Source organism: Pseudorasbora parva, chromosome 13 (assembly GCF_024679245.1).
Source record: "Pseudorasbora parva isolate DD20220531a chromosome 13, ASM2467924v1, whole genome shotgun sequence".
Taxonomy (NCBI): domain Eukaryota; kingdom Metazoa; phylum Chordata; class Actinopteri; order Cypriniformes; family Gobionidae; genus Pseudorasbora; species Pseudorasbora parva.
Genome location: NC_090184.1, coordinates 3,995,813 through 4,012,487, shown reverse-complemented (window position 1 = coordinate 4,012,487; position 16,675 = coordinate 3,995,813). Strand labels below are relative to the sequence as shown.

Below are 16,675 nucleotides of genomic sequence, written 5' to 3'. Positions count from 1 at the left end.
AGCTCAGAAGACGTCCAGACCAGGGTTTATTATAGTTAACCGAACCCAAAATCATAAAGAAAAGAGAAAATATATATTTTTGTTGCTTTAAATAATAATAATAAACTTATTTTATTTCAGATAGATGCCATAAAGGCCACATTTCTCATGTATAAAATAAAAATGAATGCCCACACACACACACACACACACACACACACACACACACACACACACACACACACACACACACACACACACACACACACACACACACACACACACATTTGTGTACTTGTTTATATTACATTTGGTCCCCACAATGTAATATAAACAAGTACACACACACACACACACACACACAGAAATGACATCATTTGAATTTTTGCCTGAGCTGTTTAAGTAAGTCTCTCCATTTGAACTTAAATTGTAGTTTCGGAGGATTTTATAGTTTTACAAAAGCACAAAGCATTCAATCCTCACGCAGCTGAACCTCAGAATCATGTCAAACGTCCTATAGGCACGTTGGAGATTCGTGATCCCTCAGGACAGCCTCGCTCTGTCTGCTCGCTTCAGCATGGACATTCTCAAAGCCTCGTTTATCTTTTTTATGGCAGAGGCTGTTTGATTTCCAGATGGGCCGTTTTTAACAGAGGAGATTGGGAGCTTCCTGTAAGGCGGACCCTTGGGCTGACGCAACACGTGCCCCGATTCCTTAGGATGTATTTCACAGGGTGGGAGCCTTTTCATTGCATTTGTTGCTTCAAGTAAAATTAAATATTAAAAAAAGTAAATTTATTTTATTTATTATTGCCGGTGTATAACTCAAGCAGTGGTGTTCTGAAATGACTTTTTTTAATAAATCAAATGTAAATGTGTCGTTGACGTGACATGGCATTTTCAGGCATAATTATTATTTTTGTTCGACTTGAAGCGACGCCGATCGGTGAATGACATGAAAGTATGGTGAAAGTATCGGTGCATGACATGCAGGGGTGGAGGAAGAACTGAAACTCAGTACTTAAGTAAAAGTACAAGTAATCAGAAATATATTTACTTTAGTAAAAGTAGAAGTACAATGACAAGCCTACTTAAGTAAAAAGTACCTGATTTTAAATGTACTTTAAGTATTATAAGTAAAAGTACTTGCATAAAAATGTATTCCCTTAATGTCTAATTCTAATAATTAAAAAGAAGAAAACAGGATGTGCTGTGGCGTTAGTTTTGGGTTAATGTAATTGTTCTTATCATCTGTTGCCCAGTTTACATTCTGACTTACAATTCTGGTTATCTGCAAAGTTAAATGTCATTATTCTGAAGCAACATTCTCGTCAGCTTTGATGTCTTTAAATCTTCATATTTAACATATGTTTATCTTTAATAAAGGACATTTCCCCCTAATCTTATTATATAGGCTATGCTTCAGCTTTCCCTTTATATTCTTAAATTTGATCAATAAATTAAATTAGAATATTATACTATATGGTTGTTACTATTTAAATTAAATAATTAACCCTTAAAAATTACAACTGCATTTAATAATGTTCTGAGATTGTTTTAACAAAAAAAAGTTAACTAAACCACCAGTAGATGGCGGCTGGTGAGTCCTAATGAGAGAGTCATTGAGTTGATTCGTTTAAACGGCTGATTCGTTCATGAATGAGGCTGTCGTTTACAAACAGGGCATTGAATCTTTGATTCAACCGATTCATTCAACCGCTGAATCATTCAGTAACGCACTGTTGCTGTGCGATACGTTTACATTATGGTTCGGATGTGGAAATATGATCTGATCTTGGAAATATTTTCGCTGCTGAAATAGAACAAAATCAACAAAGCAGTTAATAAAATGTTAGTGACTTGATGTTAAAGCTACACTGTATAACTTTTTTAGTTTATTCTTAGCTAAAAACACTTAGTTCTTTCAAAAATATATGTGCTCATTAATGTATATTTACTTCTTTCAAGTAATAAAGTATTGTCGTAAGTTTATAATATGCCATTGAAAATACATACGGGTGAGGGGTTCGAATGCCGGTCGCCATGTTGCTCCTTCATCTTGAAAGTACATTAGCCAAAGAGGGACATACCCGTAAATTCAAGCTTCGCCTTTCGCGTTTTAACACTCGATGGCACCGTGTCGAATGTGAAGAGGGGGATTGCCGTGTTAATCTTGGACTAAATCGGCCACCGTAGGAGTTTAAAACGAAATCAGAATTGAGAGGAACAGAAACTAATATTCACTGGATGGTCATATACCTTTACTCCGCTAGATGGGGGAAAATATCACACAGTGTAGCTTTAATTAATTGTTTATGGAACTGTCATATGAAAATCAGTGTCACATTTTCTGTCATGATAGTATTCAGGAAAACAGCACTCTTGGTCATGTCGTGAAGTTTTTTTAACTGTTATAAAATATAAAAACTTCACATTTACCACAGTTAACTGTTCGTTCACACATGAACACACACACAGAAAATGCTATTTATTCATGATCAACAGAATATTTTTTAACCTGTTAACTGTCACCCCCATTTTGAAAATATACATGAAAAATTCACTGTTCAAACTTAAATGGTTGCCTTTCAAGAATGCTTTGGAATATACACATAAGAAGACAGTCAGCAGAGTATTTCTCAAGTGAAATCACTTCAAAAACATAAAGTAGACTATAAAAAAGTTATGGAAGTTTAAATTTTATGTAAATCAAATATACTGTACTAGATATTTAATATAAAATATATGTTACAAAATAATTTGTACTCTACAATTACTATCAAATCAAAGCCATATGTCTAATAAATTTATGTTACAAATTTGAAGTTGATATCACAAAAAATGAAGTTCCCATGAGATTTTGTTTAGGCGCTGTACCACAAATAGCCACCGGGTGTCATTGAAATTCCATAGATTTTTTTTAATGCAGTTTCCTATGTCAAATGTATATATTTTTGTGCAAATATCACAAAAAACAGTTTGCAGATATAGAACCGTGAGACTCAGACCTTTCCGACGATATGTGTTTTGTCAAGATTAGAAAAGATTTTATTATAAAGTAGTTAACTAAATAGGAAACATGACGACGCCACTTGGGGAGGTTTTCACAGGATGAATCTTGAGTTCATAAGCTTTTGGATGATAAATAGTTTGTCAACATTAGATCAGGATAAATATAGGATATAATTGTTTTAAACATGCAGTGACAAATGGGCCCACCGGTGGGCCAGTGACAGTTAACAGGTTCATCAGTCTCATCTTCCCGCAGGTATCGTCCGCTCTCGAGCGGCTGTCTCATCTGATGCTAAAGTGTGTTCTGGCAGCCGATGTGATGTCAGGGGCAGGGGGGCGTGGCTTGTGTTGAGCCCACCCCCAGGGAGGGGCCAAGTTTGAATGTTGTGTTTACAAACAGTAACTGAAAATATTGCACCTTTAACCTGTTGTATAACTTTAAGGCACAATGTATTTTTTCGCCGCTAGATGTTGCTTATTCAAAACAAAGGTGTGACTATGAGACTCTTTTTCACACTGCAGTGAGAGATCATATTAGGCATGGTACTCTGTGCTGTAAATCAAGAGAACCAGATTTAAACAATAAGACTATCTGTGTTGAGCTGGAGAACAATCAGTAATTTCTCTCCATCAATGATCCAAACAGTTGCTCACCGGTCTAATAAAACACATCAGAAATTCAAGCGGCTTTGGCGTTTTCATGGAAATCCGGAAATCGAGAGTAACGCGGGTACCCGAGTTAATCGAGGGTATGTCACTGCGTCAGTGTCCTGGTTAAAATTACTTATCTCTGGATTTAAATATTCTTGAAAACATTTGCAATAATGTAAGTACACAAATGTTGTTCTAGTGTTTTTTTTGGATATTTTAATCCAAAAATCTTACATTTACATAGAGATTTAAAAAAAAAAAAAAGTATTTTAATAAAAATGCCTTGAATGAACTTGACTTAAAATGAAAACAGAAAATATATAAATGTAAAACTATTTCAAATTAAAACTAAAAACTATAACAGTATATCAATGACACAAAGGTAACACTGAAAAAAAGATGATATTTCGAAGAATTTTGCCAACCAAATAGTTTTGGTTTCCATTTAAAAAATATTATTGTAAATTTTCTCAAAATATCTTCTTTTATATTCCGAAAAAAAAGGGATGAGTAAATGATGAAAGAACATAAATATTTGGGTGAATTATCCCAAATCATATGTCAGCCAATCATATATCATGCTTAAATTAATAGAGTTTTTTATACATATTATGGCATAAACATCTGACAAAATGCAAAGAAAATACGGTAATATGTTGGTAAAAAATATGGTAGCACTTTATTTTACTGTATTATTGTTACATATGTTACATGTAGTTACTATAGTAATAAGAGTATAGTAATGCAACTAACCCTCAACCAAACCCTAATCCTATCCTAACCCTTTAGTAAGTACATTGTAATAAAGTTTGTAGATATGGGAAGGAAGGAGGCGGGAACCGGCGAACATTCAACAAACTTTAAATTCAAAATAAATAAACAAAACAAAAGTAAACCGATATACAAATAACACACAAATAACAAAACATAAACAAAACTCAACATAAAGTCACTCCTCCGTGAGACGAGATCGGTGTAGTGCGCAGCTGGCGCTCATTACCACTCGCCACCGGCCCGCTCTCACGATCCCTCGCCTCGCTGCTTGCCACATACATGTTGTTAATTAATATTACTCAGAACTTACATACACTGTAACATTGACACCTTAAAGGGGGTCGCACACCGGACGCGGAGCTTGGTGCCGCGCAGCGCCAAGTCTCAGGTATCGCACACCGGAGGCGCACATTCTATACGCAGTAATGTGTATAACCTGGTAAATCCAGTAGGTGGCAGCACAAGACTGAACGTAACCATGAGAGGCAAACGGTAAATTTGCCTGTGCTTTATTATTTTGCATCACTGGGGTTATTGTATGGAAATATGGCTCAACAGAGCCAAATAAAACATTTAAAAAGGCTACGTTTATTATACATTTCCCCCAAATATGTTTAGACTTTATTCAAGCTGTTGAACTCAGAATATAAAACAAATGTGTCTTGTAGCAGAGGGTGAAATCAGTATACCTCAATGATGTGAGGGAAATATAATATACTTTTAATATAAAGCCTTGAAATGGCGCTCTGTGGTGCGGCAGGATTTAGAACAACTTCCTGAGTCGCCGCGGACAGGCGCCGAATGCCGCCACCGGTGTGTGTACACTCATTGAAAACAATGTGTTCAAATTTTAAAGACGGGGCACGGCGCCGAGCTCCGCGTCCGGTGTACGACCCCCTTAAGTGTAACCAACAATAAAAGGCTATATGTTGCATTATATTTATATTAAACTAAACTGTAAAATGTGGTACCTTGCTATTGTTAAGTTACGAGATATTGTTCCTGATTTCTCGTATAAAAATTAGTTTTGTTGGTAAAAATGAATGTATTTAAGTGGATTTAGTTATATTAAATATTTTTGACTTGAACAAAACCAGCTAATTTCGAAATCTTTTAACGTTGTTGTTTCATAATTTTTTTGTGTGGCAAAACACGAAAATAAATAAATACACTTTTTTTCCCCCAGTGCTGGGATCATTCACCATCATGGAAATGCCGGTTCTCACTACATCTGGACTTTTCTGTTCCACGGCTCATTTTCAAGGAGGCAGGAGTTGTCTGGAAATGCAGAGTAAAGCCAGTAAGTCACCTTCATCATCAGACCATCACAAATCACAAACTCAGACCTTATAGGAGACGCGTGCATGAGGTGATTTGTATCGTGAGGCCACAGAGATATGAAATGTGATGTGTTTTTTAGTGTGTGTGCTGGTTTCATATGGCTGAATGCGACACGGGCGCTGCAGCACAATGAGAGCCACTAAAGTTTCGGCTCCAAAATCACGCCGGAGGCTTAACTTATCACCTAATCTCGCACCGCTGGCATCAGATGGTAATTGCACTGCGTGTTTGTGTGGGTTCGAGGACAGCTGGAAGTGGTTTGGTGCGCGGCGCAGGGTTTGTTTTCAGATCAGTGCTGAGGAAAAAAGATCTGGGTGTTATGCAAGTATTGGTTTTACTCGTTTCTGACAGTGACGGATATTTCATAAGTCACCAAGACAGAGCGTGTCTGTTTGTGTGAGTCTTTAGCTCAGCTTACACTCAATTATCACTTCATTAAGTCATCTGAGCGCCGAGTCCAAAATCACAGCGTCTTCAGACTCGAATCGCAGTCGTCCGGGTTTATGGGAGGCACGTGCGTTTAAAAAAACCTTACTACCACGTCTGTTGTGCTCCTCTAGAAAATACAAATTGTGGTGAGGGGTCAATTCCTCCAGCACCCCCGTCTCCGTCACCTCTCCTTCGCTGCGGATGGAGTGGGTGATTTTCTTCTGGTTTTATGAGCACATAAATCTGACTGGTGCCAAAGAACAGAAAAACAGTGGATTAAAATTCCCCTTTCGCCATGTTCAGGCGTCCAGCTGCACGAGGCTGTTTGTTTAACACAGCTGCATGGAGAGACAGACAGAAAGAGAGATAAAGACAGGCACGTTTGCCAACCAAAATGCCTTGTTTTCATTGGCAGGTACTCAGGTTTTCTCAGAATTATGATTGCGCTGCAGTGCACTACAATGCACACTGACTAAACCTCCAAAAAAAAGAAGCAGCGCTGATGGAAAAATCCTTCCAAAGGCACCTGATGAGACACACAAATCATACTGTTAATGCCCCGATAAACTCAAGGTCCAGTCATTTTTAATTCTTCGCTTAGGGGTAAAACGACGTTCGAAATAAGTGACTAGCAATATACTGTTAGTGAACATCCAACGCTGCCCACTAGGGGTGTAACGGTACACAAAACTGACGGTTCGGTTTACTGAACAAATTGTGTCTGTCCTTAAATGAATTAAATTATAACTAAACGTTTCTTAAAGGTAAAAAAAAAAAGATCTCTGCTAATGCTATAAACATACACTCACCTAAAGGATTATTAGGAACACCTGTTCAATTTCTCATTAATGCAATTATTTAACCAACCAATCACATGGCAGTTGCTTCAATGCATTTAGGGCTGTGGTCCTGGTCAAGACAATCTCCTGAACTCCAAACTGAATGTCAGAATGGGAAAGAAAGGTGATTTAAGCAATTTTGAGTGTGGCATGGTTGTTGGTGCCAGACGGGCCGGTCTGAGTATTTCACAATCTGCTCAGTTACTGGGATTTTCACACACAACCATTTCTAGGGTTTACAAAGAATGGTGTGAAAAGGGAAAAACATCCAGTATGCGGCAGTCCTGTGGGCGAAAATGCCTTGTTGATGCTCGAGGTCAGAGGAGAATGGGCCGACTGATTCAAGCTGATAGAAGAGCAACTTTGACTGAAATAACCACTCGTTACAACCGAGGTATGCAGCAAAGCATTACACACAACCTTGAGGCGGATGGGCTACAACAGCAGAAGACCCCACCGGGTACCACTCATCTCCACTACAAATAGGAAACAGAGGCTACAATTTGCACAAGCTCAATATGGGCCAACATTTCTAAAGAATGCTTTCAGCACCTTGTTGAATCAATGCCACGTAGAATTAAGGCAGTTCTGAAGGCGAAAGGGGGTCAAACACAGTGTAAGTATGGTGTTCCTAATAATCCTTTAGATGAGTGTATATAGGGAGCCCTTGCTTTACTATTAGCCCTTACACATTAATATCATATTAAAGGTTAACAACAGAGCCCAAACTATTAACCTAAAATCATTTTTTTAACCTTCTGAACAAAAAACGAAAAGGACTTCCTCGAGGCCTTGAATCACGTTCAGGCTCTTGTACGTTGCGTGTGCACGAGTGCGGGTGACTGCAGTTCACTTAACGGTCACCGGTGTCGCTAAAAACAAGGGTTTCTCAATTCTACATACAATATATCTCCTTTAAATAGCATAATTTCAGTTTTGCCGCCTTGCACCACCACATAGACTGATGGCCGGGGCGGCGTTTACATATGCCGTTCCCTGGCATTCAGACAAGCAGGGGAAATAAACAGCTCATGATGATGCTCGTTAGTTCTGTTGCAGCTTTGAAAACTAATTTAAAAAGCCTAATGCCATTTCCTAACCAGACATGATGTGACAAGATTTTCAGCAGCAAACCAGACTCGACCCGAGATCAATCAATCAAAAATCGCAGCCAATCAGAAGGGCGTGTGTGTGCGGGCTCTCTCTGCAACACTGCATTGCAACGAAATGGATAAGTACAATATTGAATTCCTAAATATTACACCATTTTAGCATGATTAAAAATACACACAGAGTAACTGAAAGAAATGTTATTATCATAGAATAAATAAACTGGTTTGTTCACCTTGAGTTGACAGTTTGAACATAGTTGCTTCCTTTCATTTATCATATTAGATCAGTAGATATTCGTAAGATTATTCGAAAGATTGGAGTGGTCACGCCGGAGACGGGTTTAATGAGGATGTCGTGTCGATGCGGCATCTACAGGGGGAGTTTAATTGACACGCTCTCGGCAGATATTTCAGAAAGGCTATGCCTATAAAGGTCACAATAAATGATATTCAAACTCACTTTCAATTCTTGTTACATTATATAAAGCACATAATCTGCACTTGTCGTACTTTGCATGTTGTTCCGGCCACAAGGCCAAATAAATAAAAACTGTAAAATTTAATCGTCGTGAATTGCCGTTGCGCCTGATTAATACAAAAAACTGAACAACTTGGAAAGATCATTTTTCTCACGTGTCACGTTTGGTTAGCACACAGTGAAGGTTCATAGGCCTGTTTCTGCAACTATTTGCATTGCTTTCGTATTGTTGTTAAGTTCTTTTAGTGGATTTTATTCCACATTTTGTTTAGATATAATGTGATTATATGGGAATGTTGTTAATGTATATCCAGAAGAACTCATGCCATACCTTAGGTTTTTGTGAAACGCCGCCACTGCTGATCCTGTGCTAATTTGCATACTGTCCCTTATAAATAATATAGAAGATAATAATTAGAGTCAAAATAGTATTCCAGAGGTGCCTGGATGACACTTTTCTGATGGATTGTGCATATTTTTGGTTAACATTGCCGGTTAACACCTGTCATCATCAGAACGGGAGGATGGTTCATCAGGTTAAATGATGAAATGTAATTTTTGATATTTAGGTATATGGTAATGTTACATGTAAATGCATTTTGCAATAAAAATAGCCTGGGGTGTTCAGATGCAATTTATGATGCGACACATAAAATTATATTTTCTTAAATAAAACATTTTTTTAGTCTTTAATTAAAGTCTTTTAATTAAATCTTAAAATTACAGTATATTTTATATTATGAATCATATTTCATTAATACATTACATTTTGTTTTTTGTTTTTTGTTGATGAAATATGACCCAGATATGTCTTTGTGAAATTGGCTTGCCTGCTGAGATGTGTTGAAATATATCCAGTTATTTCTCTCAGCTCTTGCAGTGAGAGGTTTGGTGAAACCTACTTTGTAAACTTGGCAGTTACAGTGTAATTCACACCCATGTCTACCACTCCTGCTTCACCTTTACTTACTACACACAGACAAACACACACACACGGCGCCCTCATGAGCGCTAACTGACCGATGCGGCTGCGATAGAGGAGCGCGCTGGGCCTGTTCCTCCGCATTCTTCCCTGTCTGAATCGGCTCGTATAGGTTTGGCTCGGGGATCGTCAGACAGAGCAGCTTGTCTTCAGTGCCTGATTTTGTGTTGATTTGTCTTACTTTCATTTATCGTTGGGTGTTGGGTTTCACCAAGCAGATCGAGAGCATCTTCAGTGCTGCAATAACAACCAGTCGAGCAAGATTTAAAAACAGCATCCAATATATGCACGTTAAGATAATCAAAAAGCACTGCAAAAAAATATAATAAACAAAACAAAATATATATTTTTAAATGTACAGATATTTTTAAATAATAATAATATGATAGTAAATTATTTATTATTATTATTATTATTATTATTATTATTATTATTATATCTAAATGTCCTTTAAACAAGATGAGATATAAATATATACTTGTATTTTTTCCATATATCAGAATTTATTATATATTCATTATTATTTTTATAATAATAAAAATATTTAGTTATTGTGTTGTGATAAATGTATTATATTTTAATCAATATTAATTATTTATGTTGTAAAAGTTTTTCAAAATATCCAAATGTATTATATATTATTATTAATTTTAATAAATATAACATATATTATGTTATATCATTATAAAGCATGTATTATTGTTATATGTATTATATATTAAGTATTTTTAAATAACATAAATGTATAATAATATTTAATATATTTAAATATTAAATATATTTACTAAACAGCCTAACAAGAATTTATTATTATATTTCATTAGAATTATTATTTTTTTATTATATAGTCAGCATTTATTTTAGTTATTTATTAAACTATCACTTTTTAAACAAAATAAATGTACTTTTTTAAATCTTGAAATTTATTGTTATAATATATAATATATTGCAAAATATAACATTGATGTAATTCAAAAAATAAAATACATTAAGTCTTTAAAAACACTGCATGCTATCAAATGCACGTAATATTATTAAATTAATTGTCCAAAAATAGACGTCCTTTCTTTACGCTAGACTTGCTTCTTTGTTGTGATTTTAGGAGGCAAAATATGACCCAGATGTGTTCTTGGAAGGTTTCGTAAGATTCACCCATAAGGAAAACAAATCAGCGAGATGATTCTTGCACAAAGCATTTTATTCTGCCGTGTCAAAAATAGCCCACTGATATAATCAGAGCAGTGCCCACCGAGAGTGTTTGTTTCCTGTTCTGTCCCCATTAGTGTTTTCCAGAACGATGACTCTGAGAAAAGAGAAAGCGGGAGAGCAACAGGTTAGTGCTATTTTCCCCAACTCTAAACTGAAAGTGCTCTCAGAACAGGACTGTAGGCCGCAATCTACCCAGAGCCTGAAAATGGCTGTGTTGTAATCGTGTAATTTTATGGTCTTGACTTTTAACACAGCAACACATAAAAATGATGGTTTCCAGACACGCTGCTTTATAGGGCTGGTCTGCGTGTATGTTGAGAATGAAATGCTGAGAGAGAGAGAGAGAGAGAGAGAGAGAGAGAGAGAGAGAGAGAGAGAGAGAGAGAGAGAGAGAGAGAGAGAGAGAGAGAGAGAGAGAGAGAGAGAGAGAGAGAAAGCGAGAGAGAGAGATTATTTCACTTCAACATAACCTCAAATTAACATCAACTTCACACAAAACATTTCCAACAGCCCAAATATTTGAAAATTGTAATACATTATTAACCATATTAAAATATGAAAATTTAACTTTAACTCGAGCAGCAACCAACCCTTTCAATACCATCTCTACATCAAGTGATCCAGTACCTAATATTTTATTCCTCCTGGTTATCCATATTGCCACTTTTTTTCGTCAGAGAGAGAGAGAGAGAGAGAGAGAGAGAGAGAGAGAGAGAGAGAGAGAGAGAGAGAGAGAGAGAGAGAGAGAGAGAGAGAGAGAGAGAGAGAGAGAGAGAGAGAGAGAGAGAGAGACTGCATGGGAACAGGCATCAGGGTTGCGGTGGTGGCTCAGCGATTCCCAAGGCCAGTGGTAGGAAACAGAATAACTGGATCTCCCTGACCTCTTCAACTGCCCCCCTGACATCCCCTCAACTGCCCCCTGGGGGGTTCCTGTCTCAATGTTTAAAACAGACCGTGCAAACGCATCCTGGAAAGGCTAAACCCAGTGTCGGAGCGAGGAGAAGAATAGAGGGCTGAAGGGAAGTTAAGCCGGGTCTAAAACAGCTAATCTGAGGACCACACAGACGAGGAGCAGAGTTCATTGTGTCTGAAGAGGCCAGCTGGGACACATGTACCTTCATTTGCCCCTTACACAAACTATTTCACAAGAACCTTTCACTAAAGATACAAAGGTAAAAAAATAAATTCTCCTTTTGTGGTTCATTGAACAAAGAGTTCAGCATTAGAACAATCAGTCCCTTTAGGAAAACGAGATTATGTGAACGCCTGATTTAAAGGGTTAATTCACCCAAAAATGAAATTTATATAATTAACTCCTCTCCCTAATGTCGTTCCACACCCGTAAGACCTCCGTTCATCTTCACAGGGAACGATCAGACAGTGCACTATATAGGGGATAGGGAACGATCAGACAGTGCACTATATAGGGGATAGGGAACGATCAGACAGTGCACTATATAGGGGATAGGGAACGATCAGACAGTGCACTATATAGGGGATAGGGAACAATCAGACAGTGCACTATATAGGGGATAGGGGACGATCAGACAGTGCACTATATAGGGGATAGGGGACGATCAGACAGTGCACTATATAGGGGATAGGGGACGATCAGACAGTGCACTATATAGGGGATAGGGGACGATCAGACAGTGCACTATATAGGGGACAGGGGACGATCAGACAGTGCGCTATATAGGGGATAGGGGACGATCAGACAGTGCACTATATAGGGGATAGGGGACGATCAGACAGTGCACTATAAAGGGGATAGGGAACGATCAGACAGTACTCTATATAGGGGATAGGGAACGAATAGGGGATAGGGAACGATCAGACAGTGCACTATATAGGGGATAGGGAACGATCAGACAGTGCACTATATAGGGGATAGGGAATGATCAGACAGTGCACTATATAGCGGAAAGGGAACGATCAGACAGTGCACTATATAGGGGATAGGGAACGATCAGACAGTGCACTATATAGGGGATAGGGAACGATCAGACAGTGCACTATATAGGGGATAGGGAACGATCAGACAGTGCACTATATAGGGGATAGGGAACGATCAGACAGTGCACTATATAGGGGATAGGGAACGATCAGACAGTGCACTATATAGGGGATAGGGAACGATCAGACAGTGCACTATATAGCGGAAAGGGAACGATCAGACAGTGCACTATATAGGGGATAGGGAACGATCAGACAGTGCTCTATATAGGGGATAGGGAACGATCAGACAGTGCACTATATAGGGGATAGGGAACGATCAGACAGTGCACTATATAGGGGATAGGGAACGATCAGACAGTGCACTATATAGCGGAAAGGGAACGATCAGACAGTGCACTATATAGGGGATAGGGAACGATCAGACAGTGCACTATATAGGGGATAGGGAACGATCAGACAGTGCTCTATATAGGGGATAGGGAACGATCAGACAGTGCTCTATATAGGGGATAGGGAACGATCAGACAGTGCACTATATAGGGGATAGGGAACGATCAGACAGTGCACTATATAGGGGATAGGGAACGATCAGACAGTGCACTATATAGGGGATAGGGAACGATCAGACAGTGCACTATATAGGGGATAGGGAACGATCAGACAGTGCTCTATATAGGGGATAGGGAACGATCAGACAGTGCACTATATAGGGGATAGGGAACGATCAGACAGTGCTCTATATAGGGGATAGGGAACGATCAGACAGTGCACTATATAGGGGATAGGGAACGATCAGACAGTGCACTATATAGGGGATAGGGAACGATCAGACAGTGCTCTATATAGGGGATAGGGAACGATCAGACAGTGCACTATATAGGGGATAGGGAACGAGCAGACAGTGTAGATATTCTTTCCAATGGAGTGAATGAAGTCTGGTTTCACGTTAGTGTCAGTGAACCGCCGCAGCTCCGGTCCAGAGACATGATAGCACAGAGTGGATCATGTGATCGAGTTGGCCCAGAGCAGAAAGCGTATCAGACCCGTTTGAATTCTGGACTGAATGCTGTATTTTAAAGCGATATGGAGGAGATCAGGAGGAGAAACTGGGAGAGATTAGGAGGAAACTGGCTTCACCGAGCTCAATGGCTCTGGCCGAGCTGTGATCTTCCTGTTTCAGTGGAAATTACATCAACAAAACATTGAATAACACTGCGCATTTCAAGGCACTTATGGTTCACAATAAGATCTTTAACATGTTTTTTACTTAATAAATAGGGTACATTTTCATTTTAACAGTGAATGAGGTCAATTTGGCTTTGACGTTGATAAAAGAAGAATCTGAAGTCAACAAACATCTTGTTACCATTTCAGAGTTATCAGCTTATCTTACCAGGGGAAGATCAGATGATCTAATCGCCCATATTCTGGATCTATCTGCATAGCCATTAAAAGTCTGAGACAAAGGGTGGATTCATAAGTGCGGCAGTGGGAAAAAAGAGAGAGTGGCAGAGGAATGAAAGATAGAGAGAGACGTCTAATGTTACTTCCAGCTGTCCTCCGTCATCCATGCTTTCGCTCGGACGTATGGCCACTGGTTAATGCCAAACATCCTGTGCATGTCAGACCCGTGAGGTTCTGCACAGGACTCAAATAAGGTCGACAACCTCTTGCACAAGGGGCCGCTCCATCATCTGATGGCAACTTTCAGATAGAATGAGCTCAGCTGAGAAAACACAGATGGAGCTGATGCTGTAATAGACAAGAATATTTACATCAATTCAGTCTGTGGTGACAGGATCTATGTGGTAACTCGAGACAAACTCAAGGACATGTTAAAAGTCCCTCCTGCAAATTATAATTTGTGTTAAAAGCACAGTATTTTAAATATTTGGATTGAAATATCCAAAAACCAAAAACAATATTATGGAATTTGTTGACTTGTGTACTGACATTATCGTTTTAACCAAATGTTTTCAAGAATGTTTTAATCCGCAGAAATAAGCGATTTTAACCAGGACATGGACTGTGTCCGTACATCTCCTATCAATGACATCATACCCGCTTTACCCTCGATTTCGATTTACCCTTGTTTAATTTTGTAGAAACCATGGAAACACCAAAGCCGCTTTAATATCTGATGTGTTTTATTAGACACTGTTTGGATCATTGATGGAGAGAAACTAATGATTGTTCTCCAGCTCAACACAGTTAGTCTTATTGTTTAAATCTGGTGTTCTTGATTTACCGCACAGAGTACCATGCCTAATATGATCTCTCACTGCAGTGTGAACAAGTGTCTCATTAGCCTGACGTGGTCATACTCAATTCTAGTCAGAATATGAGTATGAAACTGCTCCATTGGGCTGTGATTATGGGGCGTGTTTCAACCGAACCAGGAAAGACATCAATTGGACAGACCTACAACCAATCAGAGCAACGAACCGACGCATTGTCACATGTCAACATAGTTCAACTGCACTGTGTTGCCAAGTCCGCATTTTTTTCCCCGCGGGTTGTTTTCTATGTCCGTGGGTTGTAGCGACTATTATGTGATATATAGACCCATGAGTGCAAATTTTAGCAGGCACCTTGCCAAAATAACACACATTTTACCCCCAAACCCCATTTCCCCCCTGGAGAACCCCCCGAGAAGCTATTGTTTAGGGCTAGTAGTTTGCGGGTTTTGTTGTAAAAACTTGGCAACCCTGTCTGCACACGCGTTGGAATACACAATCTTTGCCGGTGTTGTAAAAAAAATTAATGATTTAATGATACACAGAGTACTTACCCAACATGATCATCATTTCTGAGAGAAATTGTGAAGGTGAATGCAGATACAAACAAGCTCTCCGTTTAGGATTCGAGTAAATATAACTCAAGCCCCTTTGATGATGTGATGATTACGTTACTGTTGATCATCTGTCCTTCATCGTCTAAAGCCCGCCCTGATGATTTCATTGGTCCAAACAGTTTCTGTTCGGGGATAATTACTCAAGCAAGGCCAGACCAAACTGCCCGACCTAAAAAAATTGTGGGCGGGGCTAAGTTCGGCTGGCATCCAGGCTAGTGTCTCAAAGGGGTCGCACACCGGACGCGGAGCTCGGCGGCGCTCGGCGGCGCTCGGCGGCGCGCCACGCAGCGTCTCAGGTATGGCACACCAGACGCGCACATTTTAAAAGGCTACGTTTATTATACATTTCCCCAAAATATGTTTAGACTTTATTCAAGCTGTTGAACTCAGAATGTAAAACAAATGTGTCTTGTAGCAAAGGTTGAAATCAGTATACCTTAACGATAATAAACTTTTAATATAAAGCCTTGAAATGGCGCTCCGTGGCGCGGCAGGATTTAGAACAACTTCCTGAGTCGCCGCGGACAGGTGCCGAATGCCGCCACCGGTGTGCGTACACTCATTGAAAACAATGTGTTCTAATTTTAAAGACGCGGCGCGCCGCCGAGCGCCGCCGAGCTCCGCATCCGGTGTGCGACCCCCTTCATAGTAGCGCTGAGTGAACGCACAGAGTAGCATTATAACATCACTTTAACACACTCAAATGTTACTCAGATGTTATGATTGCGCCTCAACGAAGGCTGTGATTGGATAACTGGATAACTGGACTAATCAGCAGACCAATCATATCACAGCATCTCAAATGTTGGCTCTGAAACGCCTGAGCTGAAGTCTCAGAATGACTTAGTTTAATTCCCTCCGGAAGCGTCTCACACGATTGCGTCCCTAAACACCGCAAGAGAACATTACAACCTTTAGTCTGATCGTTCTGAGACGCAAAAAAGAGGAAAAAAGAGCCACAGTTTCTTCCCCGATTGCTGCAACTTCCATTTTTATGACTTTTTATGAATATTTTGCGCCAATTTCCCAGGAAGTGATGATTTTGTTCTCTTGAAC

At 39.1% G+C, this 16,675-nt stretch overlaps 1 protein-coding gene across 2 annotated transcripts in view; it reads left to right on the top strand.

Moving 5' to 3' along the window:
- Positions 1-16,675, top strand: part of tcf7l1b (transcription factor 7 like 1b) — a 163,860-nt gene that overhangs the window by 31,446 nt on the left and 115,739 nt on the right. Inside the window, exons 1-2 of one of the 2 annotated variants that reach the window (XM_067412976.1) lie at positions 11,558-11,656; positions 11,758-11,978. The gene's annotated coding sequence lies outside the window, so the exon portion shown is untranslated. Of the gene's footprint in view, positions 1-5,602; positions 5,717-11,557; positions 11,657-11,757; positions 11,979-16,675 lie in introns of those variants that run through there. The other variant, XM_067412975.1, reaches the window with a different exon arrangement.